The following is a 6000-nucleotide window of genomic DNA, read 5'->3' on the forward strand; positions in this document are numbered from 1 at the left end:
TTATAAAAAGAATGTAACCTTTAATGAACCCTAAATGTAAGGTCCTCTGGTCTTTTTGCCCAAGAAATCTTCAGATGTTGTGGCACTGTCCTAAAATTTGTTGGGGAACAAAAGCAAATAACAAGTTCTTCTGGGTATTACCATTTGTACGAAATTAGGCTGCAATTCAGAAGATAAAATCAGATATGCCAATTCAACTGCCTATGGTCTAGAAAAGATAAAATAAATTTAAACAACTACTGACAAATTTGTTTAAGCACTGTCAACATCATATTATACCTTGCAACCCAGGTATAATATCTGCTTTTCTATCCCCATTCCATCCCAGAATTTCAACTTAGAGGTGATCTAAATTTTATTCGTCTGGACACCAAATGACAAGAAATAATTTTTTGTAAACGGTATCATCTTTTGTGCCAAAAGATTTTTGAAATTTCCTTCATGACATGTTTTAAGATTTCAGGTGCTTCCATATCATGACTTATACCAAGGACACATGTCAGGAAGGAACAAAAGTAAGCTGAAAGGGAGACTATAGCAAAAGTAAGCTGAAAGGCAGACTATGTGCAAGTCCAAAGAGAGGCAAGCTACTGGTAAATAAATCTAAAATAGAAAAAAAATTAAACCAGTAACTGAGGAAATTCTTCTCCTTTGTTCACACAGGTAACAGGTGAATGTGCAGTTCAATCTGCTTAGAAAACAAAATATAAGACCCTGTGGAAATGGGCTTTAAAATTATAGCAGGCAGTAAATATCAGGAGAGGAACAGGGAACTATATGAGCTAACAAATACTGCAGGCCTGTGAGCAAATAACATGAAATTCTCTCTTCTTTCATCTGAATATTTTAGTGGGTCTGATAGGGAAGTTCTGAGGCAGTCTTCCTCTTGGAGCAGAAAGAATACAAACCAATTTTATATTAGTTATCAGATTGATAAATTTATGAAAGGAAACGCACACATACTTGTCTGTGATTGCTTTGAAATCTCCTTAGTGAATTAAAGATCCATCTACTATTCTGTGTCCTGTGTATGTTTCCAGCTTCTAAAATGACACCAAATTCCATGAGGTATTTTTCTTCATCAGGTAGTTTCAGTCTAAAACTAACCTACATTAGACAGCATCAATTAGGGTGGGAGAATGCAATGGCTGTGGTGCACAATGTGTTAGCAAGAAACTGAGGCAGATAGTGAGACCTACTCCCTGACAAGAGTTTAGAAAGGTCATCCTGGGTCTACCCAGCACAGTGGGACCCCAGAGAGCAGCATCAGAAGAGGCAAAACCAGAGTGCAGGAAGCCACAACTTCTGTGCAAGGCAGCAGAAGCCGCACACCACCAGCAGGGACTCACCCCTCATGTCTCTAATGGAATGGTACCTTATGGATTGCACCCACACAACTGCACTGACTTACCCTCCAGAACACGGGAGCATTTCCAGACTGCCCGCTGAGAATGCTCCCGTGCCAAAGCTCAGATATGCTTTGTGGTTTATTCCTGGAAGAGTGCAAAGCTGGATACATGTGCTCTGTCATACTCCCTAACTTCTCACAATTTAATATTACAGATGCAGCTACTGGGACCAGATAGCTGCCCACTGTACTGCATTGATAGATCTCCCCTATGAAGTTCCTATAAATTAAGTGAAACTTGATAACTCTTACCATTTTTACAGGATTTCTGAAAATATTAATTGTATTTAGAAACCATACTTTTCAGAGCATAAAACATTTTTCCTACTCGACAGTTGAGAGGTTTTGATATTGAAATAAGCCCAAAATTTTGATTTATTTGATTATTCTCTTAGAGTTTATTTCCAATATCTTTACATCATAGCACACAAAGAAAATAAATATTAAGTAGAGAAAAGCAGTTGTAGTTTTAGTTGTTAGAATCTATTTGACAGAAGCATTCACTGCTTCGTTACTGGATTGCAGATATCCCAAAACGAAATCTGTAGAGTTATAGCATGAAAGCCTCTGGGAAGACTGCAAGAGTCTTCATGGATTGTCTGCTCGGTTATGAAAGGGTCTGAAGGTTGATAGAAGATTTCAGATAGTCTCCATCTGAACCATATTTAAACACATGTTGTGGATACTTTTCTGACTTTGCCTCCTGGCCTACAGTGGATACAGAGGCCTCAATGTCAAGAAAAATGTTTCTCCTGTGTAGTGCACAGCTGAGAGTTTGTTAGATAACCAAAGTAAATCCAGCTTGTGTAGAAGCAGCCTGTATTTGCTTTGAACCACTATAGCCATCCCAGTGGCTGCAACTCCTGTCGTGTAAGGCCTGATTGCAAAGAAGAGTCAGTCTGTTGTTTTCCTGTGCTTTATTTCAGTGACTGAAGTTACTTTATAACATTGGTTTTTCTAAGACTCATTAAATTCTGGCACTTTTGTTTACTTGCCACAGCCTCTCACCCGATTAAGATATCTCTGTAAGGAATATGTTACTGTAGTCTTGCTTCGGAAAAGCCAGAGATCAACAAAAGAGCCCTGAAAATATTAAAAAAATGTATCATTTAGATGCAAATATTTGTGTTTAAATTAGATCCTTTAGTATTTGAGTACTGATATAAGATTTTTCAACTGATACAATCAGAAACCAAATAATGATGCATTTGTTGAATTTTGATTGACAAAGCAGAATAGAAACAGTTTATTGTTTCAGTAAGTTGCTCTATCTCTAAATTTCATAATAGCTAATCCTGTTCTAGAAAGACAGATATTTAATTATTTCTATTTTATCTCCCTGAGATTATTGCAGAATTTTACTTTTCCTCTACTGATAACCATGTTGAATGTATACATAAAAAGATATATAATACATTTTTATACTAATTGAAAATAGCCAATTTTGACTAAGAATGAGGCTGGAAGATTGTTGATTCATGATTTTATCATTTTAATAAAAATGTGCTCATCTTTAACTTTCATTAAAATTAGGCAAGTTTTAAGAAGATGGATCTTAAATTATTTATGTTTTCTCTCTTCTAACTTAACAAAAGTATTTTTACCTCTGCTGATAAAGTGAAGAATGAATTTTCATCACTTTACAATGCATAGGCACCAGAAAATGTGCAGCACTGAATTACAATGACATACAGGCTCCTCTGAGACATTATATGGTAGATCATCAAATGTCACACAGTAACTCCTTTTTGCTTCAGGGGATCATTGTTCATCCTGATAATTAAGAGGACCAGTAAAGTTGGTGTTTGTGAACTGGAATGGGAAAAGTTAAACTTATTCATGATAAGCAACTCTTTTAGTGGAAACTGGGTTTCAGTATAACCATACGGCCCTTAGTCCATTTGCAAAAGAAATATGAAAGTATTACATAGATGCTTAAATATACTTGGGTTTACTAGAGGCAAAATTTGGGGTAGAAAACAAAACAACTTTCTTATGAATTGGTGTATTTTGTGTAATAACTTTTAGCAAACTCTGCACAGCAGATCTGGTGCAATGGGCTTTTCAGCCCAGCTATAAACCAGGCTAATGCCCTGCTCCATGAAGTTCATGCTGGCCTTTGTTCCCCATAAGGACTGGCAGCCTTGCCCAATGCACAGATTCCATAGGGATTTAGGTTTAGACAGTGTATACTGACTGTGAGGACAGATACAGATAAGAAATTGTAGGTTCCTAACAGGTTCTGGTAACCTGGAGCCATTAATGAAAATGCCAATTCACACAGCACCACAAGTGGAAGAGCTCAAGATGACACACTGTGCCAGCGAGCTGCCTTGTGTTCTACCAGAACCCCAGCAAGCATATTGCCATCACCTCTGAACCACTGAGGACCCCAGAGAGAACTGACACACCAAATGAGATGCTGCTGAGTGGCACCCACCTGGAAAAAGGACTGGAGATGAGACTAATGACATGATACCAGATGGATAAGTCAGTCTGTATCCACAGTAAATGTTTTCGCTGACTCTCCGTCCATGGTCTGGACCGCTGGCAAAAATATTAATCTTTTAAGTCTTGCAAATGTCAACAAATCCATATTTCCTAGCTTGCTTCTCTTCCTCTATTTCTCTTTGTGTCTGGCTCTTTTGTTACAGGAAGATAACAGCGGAAGTTAAAGGTGAGTTAAACACCCTCCATTAAGAGCTGTACAACAAATCAGAAAACTCCAGTGGAGATGTCTTAGACTAACACTTTTTCCTTTCCAATAAGCAGGGAACTGAAAGCAGCATTTTACATTGGGATTTTCCATTCAAGCTTCAGTTCCTTGAGAGTGATACACTAATACTGCTAAATTTAAAAGCAAGAAAGCACTTCAATTTCACTTGCAGGAAACAGCAGGCAATATTACTGTTATGTGTTGGAAAGAGCTCAAGGTATTCTCAACCTTTCAGTCTTCCTCTTACCTCCCCCAGTTTTAAGCATAGTCTTGCTTGTGAAACTCTCCAGCTACCCCAGACACGGAATAACTTTTTCCTGGCTTGCCCTTCTTCTAAGTTAGGTCAAGTTTCTCCCTTTTACTCTAATTTGGTGTATTTCATTTCTTTGCTTCTGGGGATTTTTTTTAGAAACTGGAAAACACTTTTTCCAGTTAGTAGAGCAACAGGATTGATTCAAAGTCTTTTTCCTATTTCCCTTCTGGACTGAAGAGAATTGAGGCACGGGAAATCTATTGCTTACCATTCTCATACCTTTGCTATGTCTCCTAAATGCTTTACTTGATTTCTAGATTATTACTGCAGTCTACCCACTGATATTTTTGTCATCTACTTAGCCTGGAATCTCCTCCTTCTAAAAGATAGCACAGCTATCTTTTAGAATATTTAAATAACTTTCTATTGGAGAAGCTTTGAAGAAACCCAGAGATATGATAACAGTAAATATCAGTATACAGAATTACACCTTACACTACCACCATTTGCATATGATGCTGATATTTATAGATACAATTTCTATTAACAATTAGACTATAGTATCACCCTTCTCTGAGCCTTCTTGAATTTACCAAATGTTCCTTTCATCTAAAAATATGTGAGATGGTTGACTAACTTCTTTTCCACTGTCTGTTTTATTTTAAAAATTCTTTATCCTCGTTTGGGGTAGTTTCATCTGTAAATGGCCATCATATCAGGTAGATGGGTAAATAACAAACAACATAAAATCTTTACAGGTGTAGAAATTAAAGGACAAAATAGGAAAAATATAGTATCAAGATTGCTCAGCTACGAGAGTGATAGTGATAGAGAGAGGGTGAAGGTGAATAGGAGCTAAGGAGAAAAGCCTGGTTATGAGACCCCATCTACTATGATATAGACTGGATAGAAATAACTTTTCAAGTGTGAAATCAAGACTATGTTTCAGCCAAAATGACAGCTTTGCAGACCTGATTTAAAATTTACTTTCAAAAACCCTGATGAATAAATATCAATTATCTATTGTAGAAAAAAAAAAAATATGTACAGGATCTCTAGCACCACTTAATTTCAAAAAGAATTACTTTAAAATGAGAAAAACTTCCAGAGAGAAAAAAAACTCAAACGAACAAAGCCAAAACTGCAAAACACCAGCAGATAACACATTAGAAATATGAAACAAACGTACATCATTTGCCAAAATGCTTGTGGAAACATCATAAAAAAAAAAAAGTAAAAATGGTTTAGGTACAGCATATCAAAAAGCATAAACACATTTACTAAAACCTTGTTCCAACGTGTTTATGGTTGGGGAATCCTCTCCAGGGATGCCTTTGAAGAGATGGCCAAGGTATAAAACCACAGAGAATATAGGACCACAACAAACACATGATATTATTCTTTTCATCCAAGTTTACCAGCAAGCAAGGTAAAGCTTAGAGAGATATCTGTGTGACAACACTTAAAATAAATAAAGGATTTATCTAGGACTGGACTGAGAGCAGAAGGTATGGGCAGTCTTAAAAGTGTTTGGGGTTTTTTCTTCATTTTTCTGAACACCCACATTCCACTGACATTACCCCAATTGAAGTTTACCAGGTTTGGAGATGCAAGATTAACTCC

The sequence above is a fragment of the Melospiza georgiana genome, chromosome 3, assembly GCF_028018845.1.
Source record: "Melospiza georgiana isolate bMelGeo1 chromosome 3, bMelGeo1.pri, whole genome shotgun sequence".
In the NCBI taxonomy this organism is placed as follows: Eukaryota; Metazoa; Chordata; class Aves; order Passeriformes; family Passerellidae; genus Melospiza; species Melospiza georgiana.